The sequence below is a fragment of the Aegilops tauschii genome, chromosome 3 (assembly GCF_002575655.3).
Source record: "Aegilops tauschii subsp. strangulata cultivar AL8/78 chromosome 3, Aet v6.0, whole genome shotgun sequence".
NCBI lineage: Eukaryota > Viridiplantae > Streptophyta > Magnoliopsida > Poales > Poaceae > Aegilops > Aegilops tauschii.
In genome coordinates this window covers 580,462,511-580,477,810 of record NC_053037.3, presented here as the reverse complement: position 1 = coordinate 580,477,810, position 15,300 = coordinate 580,462,511, and positions in this window count along the sequence as shown.

The following is a 15,300-nucleotide window of genomic DNA, read 5'->3' as shown; positions in this document are numbered from 1 at the left end:
AAGGAAAGAGAGGGAGAGGGAGAGGGAAAGGGGGCTGCGCCCCCCTCTCCTAGTCCAACTAGGACTCCCCTTGGGAGGGGGCGCGCCACCTCCTGGCTGCTGCCCTCTCTCTCCCCTCAAGGCCCACCAAGGCCCAATACTTCCCCGGGGGGTTCCGGTAACCCTCCGGCACTCCGGTTTAATCCGAAACTTCTCCGGAACACTTCCGGTGCCCGAATATAGTCGTCCATTATATAAATCTTTACGTCTCGACCATTTCGAGACTCCTCGTCATGTCCGTGATCACATCCGGGACTCCGAACAACCTTCGGTACATCAAAGCACATAAACTCATAATATAACTGTCATCGTAACTTTAAGCGTGCGGACCCTTTGGGTTCAAGAACTATGTAGTCATGACCGAGACACCTCTCCAGTCAATAACCAATAGCGGGACCTGGATGCCCATATTGGCTCCCACATATTCTACGAAGATCTTTATCGGTCAGACTGCATAACAACATACGTTGTTCCCTTTGTCATCGGTATGTTACTTGCCCGAGATTCGATCGTCGGTATCTCGATACCTAGTTCAATCTCGTTACCGGCAAGTCTCTTTACTCGTTCCGTAATACATCATCCCGCAACTAACTCATTAGTCACAATGCTTGCAAGGCTTATAGTGATGTGCATTACTGAGTGGGCCCAGAGATACCTCTCCGACAATCGGAGTGACAAATCCTAATCTCGAAATACGCCAACCCAACAAGTACCTTTGGAGACACCTGTAGAGCACCTTTATAATCACCCAGTTACGTTGTGACGTTTGGTAGCACACAAAGTGTTCCTCCGGTAAACGGGAGTTGCATAATCTCATAGTCATAGGAACATGTATAAGTCATGAAGAAAGCAATAGCAACATACTAAACGATCGGGTGCTAAGCTAACATAATGGGTCATGTCAATCACGTCATTCTCCTAATGAGGTGATCCCGTTAATCAAATGACAACTCATGTCTATGGCTAGGAAACATAACCATCTTTGATTAACGAGCTAGTCAAGTAGAGGCATACTAGTGACACACTGTTTGTCTATGTATTCACACATGTATTATGTTTCCGGTTAATACAATTCTAGCATGAATAATAAACATTTATCATGATATAAGGAAATATATAATACTTTATTATTGCCTCTAGGGCATATTTCCTTCATAATTCTGGAGCTGGTTTTGCATCGAGCAAAATGTTTCTTTCCGAGTTCTCTTCCAGTGGGGGCACGCTGAGTGCGCCCGCTGGGTGTAATTCGGGAGCCTCTGTCGGACTAGATGAGCCTGGCAGAGGGTTTAAGTCTCCTGGTAAACCTCCACGCAGTCGACACGGTAAATATCTTTTTAGTCTGAAATTGATTCAATCGGATGCATCTTCAGGCACTTGACATGGTAAATAAGCTCAGCCAGGAGCTGAGACAGTCGGACTGATCTTCATGCACTCGGCACGGAATAAATTCAGCCTTGAAACTGCCGACTGTAGAAAAAAGCTCGACACTCCAGGGAGTAATCGTTCTAGTAGTACTTATTATATTGACCGTTAGCTTTTGCAGGAAAGGGGTATTTGTAAGAGTACATTGTATCTGTATAGGAGCTTCATTTTCACCCTTTTCCATGAAAGGGATATTTGTCCGAGTGGACGTGCTTCCCGACTGATCGAGGTATGTTGACTGCAAGGAAAAATTTGGTGGCACTTGTATGTCTCTTGGAGGAGATAGACTAGTGGTCCGACATGGACGTGCCATGAAACCCGAGTGACGAGGCTAGTGTGTGGGCTGACTCTCCGGAGAGAGGCCACTCACTATCCCGGGGGAACACCAGCACATGCCATCTCTGAGTCCAAGTTTGTGAAACTGATGCCTTGGAGCCTAGGATAGGGCCAAGTGTATCCATAGAGGAGCGTTGTTTTCACCCTTTTGCAGTCCTGAAGATGACTTTAGGTAATGATTTGGGCGATCGTCTGAAATGGACAGTACTACCCTCACATTTTTTCGGCAGACCGAGCATGTATGGTCCGAAAGATATTCCTGATGTGATGAATGAGTTGATTAAATGGGCGTAACCCCTGAGGGCGGCATGGCCAACGGCCGTGCGTAGCCCCCGAGTGATGCTCGAAAGAGGTAAGCTTGCTACAGAGTGTGATATGAGGTTTGATCATATGAGTAATTTAGTCATTCCCGTGTTGGGGGTGTAGAGGTAAAGACATGTTCAACTTATGGTGACGCGCGAGGCGACTGAGGGGCGATGATGTGTACAACCGAGTGACGACGCGCGGGGCGGCCGAGTGGTGAAGAGTGCAGAACAGAGTGGCGACGCGCGGAGCGGCCGAGTGGTGAAGACGTGCCCAACCGAGTGGCGATGCGCGGGGCGACCGAGTCATGATGTGCGAGGTGGCCGAATAATGAAGACGTGCACAACTGAGTGGCAATGCGCGGGGCGACCGAGTGGTGAAGACATGCACAACCGAGAGGCAACGCACGGAGCAGCCGAGTGGTGAAGACATGCACAACAGAGTGGTGACGCGCGGAGCGGCCGAGTGGTGAAGACGTGCCCAACCGAGTGACGATGCGCGGGGCGACCGAGTCATGATGTGCGAGGTGGCCGAATGATGAAGACGTGCACAACTGAGTGGCAATGCGCAGGGCGACCGAGTGGTGAAGACGTGCACAACCGAGAGGCGACGCACGGAGCGGCCGAGTGGTGAAGACGTGCACGACCGAGTTGCGCGGTGCGGGACGGCCGAGTGAGGATGCGCGAAGTGGCCGAGTGAAGGACTACGTGTCCAGCCAAGTGGTGATGCGCGGGGTGGTCGAGTGACAGATTGCGTGTCCAGCCAAGTGGCTGAAATGGTCTTCGACGGAGTTAGCCAGATGCTTTCGAAGCTAATGTAGCGACGAGGTCGGTGTAGTGTGGTTGCGACACAACAAGACCGGCGTGACAACTGAGCCTGAGTAGGAATGAAGATGGCGTGCAGAGCATCTGGGTGATTATAAAACTTGTCAAAGTGGCGGATCGAATGCACTTGTTGAAGTGAAGGATCTGACTGGTGATGAAGTACTCGACCACTCAGGAGAGTGTCATTCCAAACGAGATGTAGCCCCCGAGTGCGGCGTAGCCCCCGAGCGTACTACAGGCTTCAACAACGGACATGTCAGAATACGGAAAATATAGTTTTGAATGGATGATTTGCAATTCATCGAGTCGGGCTCGGGTAAAGATGAGGAGAAGCTTCCGAGTGATGCTCGAAAGAGGCAAACTCGCAAAAAGAGTGAAGTGTGAAGTTTAATTATAAAAGGGACTTATCTGTCTCATGCCTGACGAGGTCTATATCATTGATACGATGAAGAGGATTCCACAGAGGGGTTGGCCGGATGTGTTTGAAGTCAACAGAGCGACAAGGTCGGTGTTCCGGTGCGCTGGGACCGGTATGGTGACCGAGTCCGAGCAGCGATGAAGTTGGCGCATAGGGCCGTCGAGTGATCGCGTAACTTGTGTAAAAAATAGCACAAGCCAACGAAATAATTTCTCGAGGAAATTTGATGTGTGCTGAAATGATTGTGTGAGTAACACCCATAGACACCCGTTGGGAGTGCAAGGGGCTTGCTGGTTAACCAGCAAGAGTCTGAAAGAGCGAAGGGTCCTTTCGAACTTGTCGAAGTGACGGATCCGACTGAACTCATTAGAATATTGGTTCAAGTAAAACGGAAGTGTAGTGTTTCGACTAAGTTCCAGCCCCGGAGGACCGATGCAAACTCAGAATGAAGAACGACACATGGTGTTCGTGAATGATGTATGCGAAAAAAGGAAGTTGGACTCGGGAGTCACATAACCAGTACTAAGCAAGTATGTCAAAATAAGCAGCCGAGCGCAGAGGTACACTCGGTGGTGTGGCCTGCGAGTGAACGTGATGTGTGAATTACGGGATACTCGGGAAGACGGAAATAAAAGAATGTAAAATGACTTAGTTGTATGAAGGCGCGCGAGTGGCCGAGTGTTGATGATGCGACCAACCGAGTGGCGACGCGCGGGGCGGCCGAGTGATCATGAGGTGACCAACCGAGTGGCGACGCGCGGGGCAGTCGAGTGGTTATGAGGTGACCAACCGAGTGGCGACGCGCGGGGCGGCCGAGTGGTGATGAGGTGACCAACCGATGGCGACACGCGGGGCGGCCGAGTGGTGATGAGGTGACCAACCGATGGCGACGCGCGGGGCGGCCGAGTGCCGATGAGGTGACCAACTGATGGCGACGTGCGAGGCGGCCGAGTGGTGATGAGGTGACCAACCGATGGCGACGCGCGGGTCGGCCGAGTGGTGATGAGGTGACCAACCGATGGCGACGCGCGGGGCGGCCGAGTGGTGATGAGGTGACCAACCGAGTGGCGACGCGCGGGGCGGCCGAGTGGTGATGAGGTGACCAACCGAGTGGCGACGCGCGGGGCGGCCGAGTGGTGATAAGGTGACCAACCGAGTGGCGACGCGCGGGGCGGCCGAGTGGTGATGAGGTGACCAACCGATGGCGACGCGGGCGGCGGCCGAGTGGTGATGAGGTGACCAACCGAGTGGCGACGCTCGGGGCGGCGGAGTGGTGATGAGGTGACCAACCGAGTGTCGACGCGCGGGGCGGCCTAGTGGTGATGAGGTGACCAACCGATGGCAACGCGCGGGGCGGCCTAGTGGTGATGAGGTGACCAACCAAGTGGCGACGCGCGGGGCGGCCGAGTGGTGATGAGGTGACCAACCGATGGCGACGCGCGGGGCGGCCGAGTGGTGATGAGGTGACCAACCGATGGCGATGCGCTGGGCGGCCGAGTGGTGATGAGGTGACCAACCGAGTGGCGACGCGCGGGGCGGCCGAGTGGTGATGAGGTGACCAACCGCTGGCGATGCGTGGAGCGGCCGAGTGAAGTAGAGGCGTGCTGAGAAGTGACGATGAGCGGGGCATCCGAGTGAAGTAGACGCGTTCCATGGAGTGGCGAGGCGCGGGGCGTCCGAGTGAAGTAGACGCGTCCCGCGAAGTGGCGACATGTGGGGCGTCGAAGTGAAGTAGACGCGTCCCGCGGAGTGACGATGCGCGGGGCGTCCGTGTGAAGTAGACGCGTCCGCGGAGTGACGATGGGCGGGGCGTCCCATTGAAGTAGACGCATCCTGTGGAGTGGCGGCGAGCGGGGCGTCCCATTGAAGTAGACGCATCCTGTGAAGTGGCGGCGAGCGGGGCGTCCGAGTGACGTAGACGCGTCCCGCGGAGTGACGATGCACGGGGCATCCGATCGATATAGACCCGTGCCGCGGAGTGGCGAGAGGAATAGAGGCGTTCCGCAGAGTGACGATGCACGCGGCGTCCGGGTGAGTCAGACCAAGTTAATGATGATGCAAACAGCTTCTTCACCGCGTGCAGGGCAGCCGAGTGATGAGGTCATGTCCAGCCGAGCGATGAGACACGGGCGGCCGAGCGCCTATGATCCGGTTTGGTGCGAGTGAGCTAGTCCCATCCGAGGGACCATGTCGACTGGTGGGAGTTGCTGCCGAGTGGATGATGCTGCAGTGTGCTGTTGACTCCATCGTACGTACATGTTATGAGCGGGTGCTTGCCCGTACGTCGGACCGAGGAACCACCGAGGCGTCGTGCCAGAGGCCATTGGTCGTAGGCATTCTCCAACGCCTGCCGTTACGATGCATTGATGGGGTTGCCCACGTCCAAAACCTATACGCGCATGCAGAAGGCTTTAAATAGTGGCAGTTAAGCAAGAGTTAAGGCCGTTCATGCATGTAAGGAAGTTTCCCTTTCCCACGGCTATTTATCCCCTGCATGCAGGAAATAAATGGAAAGGAATTAAGGTTAGAAGGAAAGTGGAAGGCGGGGCGCAAAGCTCCCTGGTTGGCCACGGCGGCGGCAGTTTTATCCGGCGGCTCCCGTCTTGTCGCGATCGGAGACGTGGACAGCCCCGGCACTGGTGCCGCGTCCCGCCCGTGCATCCACCGCGCGGAGGTCGCCGTGCGGCGGTTCACGAGGGACGCCGCCACAACGTGCCGTGTCAGGACGTCGCAGAGAGGCCGCTGCAGCGCCAGGCCTGCGCGCACGTCACAGTGACGATGCGTTGGGCGCCCGTGCTACCAGATGGACTGTCGAGCGCCTGCGATCTTTGGAGCCGGCTGACGGGCAGGTTGAAGTCGATTGAGAAGAGGAAGCAGGAGGTGCAGGCCGGCGCGCTGGCGGCCGTGCGTGAGGACGGATGGCCACAACTCTTGGCGCACCGTGTTGATGCCCTTTTCCCTTCCTCGTCTCTTGTCTGATTTATTCATGCATGGGTGTGTCTGATCCTATAGGAGGAAAAGACAAACTCGTTGTTAGACAATGTACTGTAAAAAGACTAGATCAAATGGATACTTCCGTGATCCTTTTGTTTGTACGAATGGCGCAATGACCAAGCTCTAGCGGCCAATTTCTTTGGCGACGGCAGTTGATTCGTTGTTGAAGATTGAAGAAAAACCATTTGCATCATGGCTCGATAGTGTTAGAGTAGTCATTATGGTATACGATTTCTAGTCCAAGTCAGTTTTGTACCCCTACCCCAAGTCGGTTTGTACCCTCTTATATACTCTTATACGCCGCACCAAATCATCAATAAGCAACAGTTTTATTCAGCTTTCATGGTATCAGATACCGGTCCCAGGGTTTAGGGTATGGCTCCGCCAACGCCACCGCCGCCGCCGCCGCCCGGCTACTTCGAGCGCCGGGCCGCACTCATCGCCAAGGCTGCCAACGCCGCGTCCGCTTCTCTCTTGGCCCTTATCATAGCTCCACAAAACTACCCTGCACCTATCCTCGCCGCACCAATATCTCTTGCTGACACAATCTCCGACGTCAGCCCCTACATCCCCATAGTTCTTGATCTCGCCGCCCACAACAACTACCATTGGAGACATCTCTTCGATCTCCACCTCGGCCGCTGCAACCTGCGCTCGCATGTCGCCGCCAACTGTCTTCCCCGCTCCGACGATCCGCAATGGTTGAAAGACGATCTCGCGATCGTCCAATGGTTCTACACCCGCATCACCACCGAGATCTTCAACATGCTCGATCACGACGGCGCCACCGCTGCCAACATCTGGCACTCCCTCCGTCAGCTCTTCCAAAGCAACACCGACGCTCGGAAAAACGCTCTCCACACCGAGCTTCGCAATATGGTGCAAGGAGACGCCCCGGTGAACCTGTTCTGCCAGCGCGTTAAGACCATTGGTGATGAGCTCCGCGAACTCGGCGATACATTTAGCGACTCACAGCTAATCAATATCGTCGTCGTCGGCCTCAGCGAAGACTTTGACAAGCAAGCCTCGTTCATACCGATGATACGGCCCCCTCCTACCTTCGCTGAAGGTCGTCCCTTGCTACAACTCGCGGCGGAAACACAAGCTCGCAAGGACTCTCGCCCCAAGGTCTTTCATGCTGCGGCTCGTCCTCCTCTGTCGTCTACACCAGCGCCGCCTTCCAGGCCGGCTCCTGCCGCCGGGCCGTCCGCATCGTCATCTGTTGAACCGCCCCCAGGCTGGCGTCCTAGTCCGAACTACCGTGGCAAAAACCCTATCTACAGGCCGCCGTCGACTCGTTCGGTTCCGCCTACGACATCACCAGCACCGAGTCCTGCACCACCCACCAGTGCTCCATCTGCGGTTGCATGGCGGCCTCCTCATGATCCTTGGACGGGGCTTGTTCAAGCATGGCCCATGCCCTGGTCCGCTCCGTCCACCCTACGTGCTCCGCCGGCATACTCAGGTGCCTGGCAACCCAGCCTTTGGCCGCCTACTGGTGCTCCCGGGGTTCTCAACCCCAGACAGCCGGCCAATGCCTATCACGCCGCCCCGACGTATGCTCCTTATGGTCATTACAGCACCGACGGCGGCGCCTACTACACACCTCAGCCGGCCCCGCTCCCGACGCCACCCCCACCACAGCCAGCCAATGCCTACTACACTCCCTAGCCGGCCCTACTGCCTTCACCATCGTATCCGCCGGCACCGCTTCCGACGCCACCCTCACCTGCGACGCCGAGCTGGGATCAAGCTGCCTTTCTCCAGGCCATGAATAACTTTGCTGCACAAGGAAACTCAGGTACGGATTGGATCTTTGATTCAGGGGCCTCTAGTCATATGTCTGCATCTAGTAATTGGTTATCTTCTTGCACTAAATCTCCTTTCCCTTCCATTATCCTTGGAGATGGATCATCTATTCCTATATATTGTGTTGGTCAGGCTCAACTTCCCTCTTCCACCAAACCTCTTTTACTTCGCGATGTTCTAGTTGCACCCGCCCTCATTAAAAATCTTATCTCTGTTCGCCAATTTACTTGCGACAATCTAGTTTCGGCTGAATTTGACCCTTTTGGTTTATCTGTGAAGGATTACCTGACCAAGGCCGAGATCGCTCGCTTCAATAGCTCCGGTGATCTTTATTCTCTTAATGGAGTTCCTGCCGCCACCCCTCCAACATCCATGCTGGCCTCCGTCGATCTCTGGCATCGTCGCTTGGGCCATCCCAACCCCGCCGTCTTAGCTTCTATGCTTAGTGAATTTACCATACCATGTAATAGGGACTCCCATAATTCTGTGTTTTGCGAGTCTTGTCAATTAGGCAAACATGTGCGTCTTCCCTTTAGTTCCTCTACTTCTTGTAGCACTTATCCCTTTGAATTAATACATTGTGATTTATGGACCTCTCTCATTGCAAGTGTTTCGGGTTTTAAATACTACCTTGTTATCCTAGATGATTTCACCCACTTTGTCTGGACTTTTCCTCTACGCAACAAATCCGAGGTCCATTCTCTTTTCCTTAATTTTCAACGCTATGTGTCTGTTCACTTCTTCCTCCCAATTCGCTTTATCCAATGTGACAATGGTCGCGAGTTTGATAACATTAAAAATCGTACTTTCTTCTTACAACATGGCATCCTGCTTCGGTTCTCATGTCCCTACACCTCCCCTCAAAATGGTAAAGCAGAACGCTCTCTTCGCACCCTCAATGATATAGTTCGCACTCTCCTCATTCAATCATCTATGCCTCCCAAGTTTTGGGTTGAAGCCCTACACATGGCCACCTTCCTTCTAAATATTCGACCTTCTAAAACTAAACCCAACACTACTCCCTATTATTCCCTCTTTCTTTCCCACCCCGACTACTCCGCAGTTCGTGTTTTCGGCTGTCTCTGTTTTCCCAATGCCTACGCCACTTCTGCAAATAAATTGTCACCACGCTCTATCCCATGTGCTTTTCTCGGCTTCTCTGACGAGCACAAAGGCTATCGCTGTCTCGACCTTCACACCGGACACGTTCATGTCTCTCGTCATGTCACGTTTGCTGAGCACATTTTTCCTTTCTCACAACGCACTACTACACCATCCAACACCCCTAGCTCCGCAAACACCCCCTCTCCCCGTCCTTTCCAACTATATACTCCCCTACCTGCCGAACACAACTTATCACCACCACCATTAACACCAACCATAGCCAATCCCAACCATACACTCACCCACCCGAGATGTCTCCAACACCCCCGACCCCTGCTTCCTCCCCAACACCCCCGGCCCCTACTCCCACTCCACCACCCAGCCCTGCTCCCACTCCACCACCCAGCCCTACTCCTTCGTCCGACTCTTCCGCTGCTCCGGACTCACCAGTACCCACCTTACCCCCTCGTGCTATTCCTACAGCAGCCCCGATTAATGATCATCGCATGCGTACTAGGGCCAAATCAGGATTTCATCAACCCCAAGACCGCCTAAACCTTCATACCTCCGTATCTCTCACTTCTCTTCCAAAGAATTACAAAACTGCTCTACTTGATCCCAATTGGGCCGCTGCCATGCAAGAAGAATATAATGCTTTACTTCAAAACAACACCTGGCAACTTGTTCCTCGTCCTCCCAATACAAATATTGTTTCTGGCAAATGGATTTTTCGTCAAAAGTTCCACTCCGATGGGAGCCTCTCATGATATAAAGCCAGGTGGGTTTGTCGTGGCTTTTCTCAGCAACAAGGAATTGATTACGAAGAAACCTTCTCTCCTGTTGTTAAACCTAGCACCATTCGCACCGTTCTTAGTGTTGTTGTCTCCTCTTCATGGCCCATTCACCAACTTGATGTTAAAAATGCTTTCCTCCATGGTTCCCTTCAAGAAACTGTCTACTGCCAGCAACCTCTGGGTTTTGAAAATCCATCCTTTCCAACTCATGTATGTCTTCTTCAGAAATCTCTCTACGGTCTTAAACAGGCCCCACGAGCTTGGTTTCAACGCTTCTCCTCCTTCATTCAAACAATAGGCTTCACTCCATCTCTCTCCGACACCTCTCTTTTTGTGTATCATCAAACTTCTGACACTGCCTATTTACTTCTCTATATAGATGATATCATTCTTACCGCCTCCTCTCAAAAGTTCTTAGATCATACTGTCTCTCTTCTTAGATCTGAATTTTCTATGACTGACCTAGGACTCCTTCATCATTTCTTAGGCATTGCTGTTGTTCGAGATTCCTCCAGCCTTTTTCTTTCCCAACGCTAGTATATTCTTGATCTTCTTAATCGTGCTGGTATGCTTGACTGTCAATCATCTCGCACTCCTGTCGATACTAGTTTTAAACTTTCGGCTACCGGTGAACCCTTCTCCGATCCTACTCTCTATCGTAGCCTAACAGGTGCTCTCCAATGTCTCACCATTACTCGTCCTGAAATCTCTTTTGCTGTTCAACAAGCATGTCTCTATATGCATGATCCCCGGGTTCCTCACTATAATCATGTTAAACGCATTCTTCGGTATTTAAAAGGAACTCTCAATCATGGTCTCCACCTCAATAATTCTTCTCCAAACTCGCTTACCGCATACTCTGATGCAGACTGGGCTGGTTGTCCTAACACTCGAAGGTCCACTTCCGGTTTTTGTGTTTTTCTTGGTAACAATTTGATTTCTTGGTCTTCGAAAAGACAGGTTACAGTCTCACGTTCGTCGGCCGAGGCTGAGTATCGCGCTGTGGCACATGCCGTTGCAGATACCATCTGGATTCGGCAGTTACTCTCCGAGCTACACAGGCCTATTGAGCAGGCCACTATTGTCTACTGTGACAACATATCAACAGTCTACATGACCAGCAATCCAGTTCAACACCGACGCACAAAGCATATTGAGATTGATATTCATTTTGTTCATGAAAAGGTTGCTCTTGGTCAGGTTCGGGTGCTTCATGTTCCCTCTACGGCTCAGTTTGCTGGCATTTTCACCAAGGCACTGCCTACTAAGCCGTTTCAAGATATCTGTTTCAGTCTCAACGTCGTCGAGCCCGCCGTTGATACTGCGGGGGGATGTTAGAGTAGTCATTATGGTATACGACTTCTAGTCCAAGTCAGTTTTGTACCCCTACCCCAAGTCGGTTTGTACCCTCTTATATACTCTTGTATGCCGCACCAAATCATCAATAAGTAACAGTTTTATTCAGCTTTCAGATAGACACCATGCCCCACGGTGGGCGCCAACTGTAGTGGTAACGATTCCGATAATAAGAGAGGGGTAGGATAAAGGAACATGATCTATCGAGATGAATATGGGTGACACAGTGGTTTTAGCGAGTTCGGGCCTCTCACGGTGGAGATAACAACCCTGCATCTCGTGCTCCGGAGAGGCTTTGTTTTATCTTAGTATGTATCCGGAGATTACAATGAGAGGAGAACGCATCCCCGTAGTCCTGAGACTAATGGTGAAAAAGAGAGAGAGATGGAAGAAAAGAGTGAAGGAAATATGCCCTAGAGGCAATAATAAAGTTATTATTTATTTCCTTATTTCATGATAAATGTTTATTATTCATGCTAGAATTGTATTAACCAGAAATTTGATACATGTGTGAATACATAGACAAAACAGAATGTCACTAGTATGCCTCTACTTGACTAGCTCGTTGAATCAAAAATGATTAAGTTTCCTAGCCATAGACATGAGTTGTCATTTGATTAACGAAATCACATCATTAGGAAAATGATGTAATTGACTTGACTCATTCCGTTAGCTTAGCACTTGATCGTTTAGTATGTTGCTATTGCTTTCTTCATGACTTATACATGTTCCTATGTCTATGAGATTATGCAACTCCTGTTTACCGAAGGAACACTTTGTGTGCTACCAAACGTCACAACGTAACTGGGTGATTATAAAGGTGCTCTACAGGTGTCTCTGAAGGTACTTGTTGAGTTGGCGTATTTCGAGATTGCGATTTGTCACTCCGATTGTCGGAGAGGTATCTCTGGGCCCTCTCGGTAATGCACATCACTATAAGCCTTGCAAGCAATGTGACTAATGAGTTAGTTGCGGGATGATGCATTACATAACGAGTAAAGAGACTTGCCAATAACGAGATTGAACTAGGTATTGAGATACCGACGATCGAATCTTGGGCAAGTAACTTACCGATGACAAAGAGAACAACGTATGTTATTATGCGGTTTGACCGATAAAGATCTTCGTGGAATATGTAGGAGCCAATATGAGCATCCAGGTTCCGCTATTGGTTATTGACCGGAGATGTATCTCGGTCATGTCTACATAGTTCTCGAACCCGTAGGGTCCGCACGCTTAACGTTCGGTGACGATTTGTATTATGAGTTATGTGATTTGATGTACCGAAGGTAGTTCGGAGTCTCGGATGAGATCAGGGACATGACGAGGAGTCTTGAAATGGTCGAGACGTAAAGATCGATATATTGGACGACTATATTCGGACATCGGAAGGGTTCCGAGTGATTCAGGTATTTTTCGGAGTATCGGAGAGTTACAGAAATTCGTATTGGGCCTTAATGGGCCATACGGGAAAGGAGAGAAAGGCCTCAAAAGGTGGCCGCACCCCTCCCCATGGTCTGGTCCGAATTGGACTAGGGAAGGGGGGCTCCCCCTTCCTTCCTTCTCCTTTTCCCTTCCCTTTTTCCTATTCCATGTGGGAGGAGGAATCCTACTAGGACTAGGGAGTCCTAGTAGGACTCCATACTTCTGGCGCGCCCTAGGGGCTGGCCGGCCTCCCCTCCTCCATCCTTTATATACGGGGGCAGGGGGCACCTCTTGACACAACAATTGATCATTGATCTTTTAGCCATGTGCGGTGCCCCCCTCCACCATAATCCACCTCGGTCATATCGTAGCGGTGCTTAGGCGAAGCCCTGCGTCGGTAGCATCATCATCACCATCATCACGCCGTCGTGCTGACGGAACTCTCCCGCAAAGCTCTGCTGGATCGGAGTTCGTGGGACGTCATCGAGCTGAACGTGTGCAGAACTCGGAGGTGTCGTGCATTCGGTACTTGGATCGGTCGGATCGTGAAGACGTACGACTACATCAACCACGTTGTCATAACGCTTCCACTTTCAGTCTACGAGGGTACGTGGACAACACTCTTTCCTTTCGTTGCTATGCATCACCATGATCTTGCGTGTGCGTAGGAATTTTTTTGAAATTACTACGTTCCCCAACAGTGGCATCTGAGCCAGGTTTATGCGTAGATGTTATATGCAGGAGTAGAACACAAGTGAGTTGTGGGCGATACAAGTCATACTGCTTACCAACATGTCATACTTTGGTTCGGCGGTATTGTTGGATGAAGCGGCCCGGACCGACATTACGCGTACGCTTACGCGAGACTGGTTCTACCGACGTGCTTTGCACACAGGTGGCTGGCGGGTGTCAGTTTCTCCAACTTTAGTTGAACTGAGTGTGACTATGCCTGGTCCTTGAGAAGGTTAAAACAGCACTAACTTGACGAACTATCGTTGTGGTTTTGATGCGTAGGAAAGAATGGTTCTTGCTCAGCCCGTAGCAGCCACGTAAAACTTGCAACAACAAAGTAGAGGACGTCTAACTTGTTTTTGCAGGGCATGTTGGGATGTGATATGGTCAAGACATGATGCTATATTTATTGTATGAGATGATCATGTTTTGTAACCGAGTTATCGGCAACTGGCAGGAGCCATATGGTTGTCGCTTTATTGTATGCAATGCAATCGCCCTGTAATTTCTTTACATTATCACTAAGCGGTAGCAATAGTCGTAGAAGCAATAGTTGGCGAGACGATAACGATGCTACGGTGGAGATCAAGGTGTCGCGCCGGTGACGATGGTGATCATGACGGTGCTTCGAAGATGGAGATCACAAGTACAAGATGATGATGGCCATATCATATCACTTATATTGATTGCATGTGATGTTTATCCTTTATGCATCTTATTTTGCTTTGATTGACGGTAGCATTATAAGATGATCTCTCACTAAATTTCAAAACAAAAGTGTTCTCCCTGAGTATGCACCATTGCCAAAGTTCGTCGTGCCGAGACACCACGTGATGATCGGGTGTGATAAGCTCTACGTCAATCTACAATGGGTGCAAGCCAGTTTGGCACACGCAGGATACTCGGGTTAAACTTGACGAGCCTAGCATATGCAGATATGGCCTCGGAACACTGAGACCGAAAGGTCGAGCGTGAATCATATAGTAGATATGATCAACATAGTGATGTTCACCATTGAAAACTACTCCATCTCACGTGATGATCGGACAAGGTTTAGTTGATTTGGATCACGTGATCACTTAGATGATTAGAGGGATGTCTATCTAAGTGGGAGTTCTTAAGTAATATGATTAATTGAACTTAAAAGTATCATGAACTTAGTCCTGCTAGTATTAGCATATCTATGTTGTAGATCAATAGCTCGCGTTTAGCTCCCCTGTTTTATTTTGATATGTTCCTAGAGAAAACTAAGTTGAAAGTTGTTAGTAGCAATGATGCGGACTTGGTCCGTGATCTGAGGATTAACCTCATTGCTGCACAGAAGTATTATGTCCTTAATGCACCGCTAGGTGACAGAACTATTGCAGGAGCAGATGCAGACGTTATGAACGTTTGACAAAAGCTCGGTATGATGACTACTTGATAGTTTAGTGCATCATGCTTTACGGCTTAGAATCGGGGCTTCAAAGACGTTTTTGAAACGCCACGGGGCATATGAGATGTTCCAAGAGTTGAAATTGGTATTTCATACTCATGCCCGTGTCGAGAGGTATGAGACCTCTGACAGTACTTTGCCTACAAGATGGAGGAGAATAGCTCAACGAGTGAGCATGTGCTCAGATTATCTGGGTACTACAATTGCTTGAATCAAGTGGGAGTTAATCTTCCAGATAAGATAGTAATTGACAAAGTTCTCTAGTCACTATCACCAAGTTACTAGAACTTAGTGATGAACTATAATATG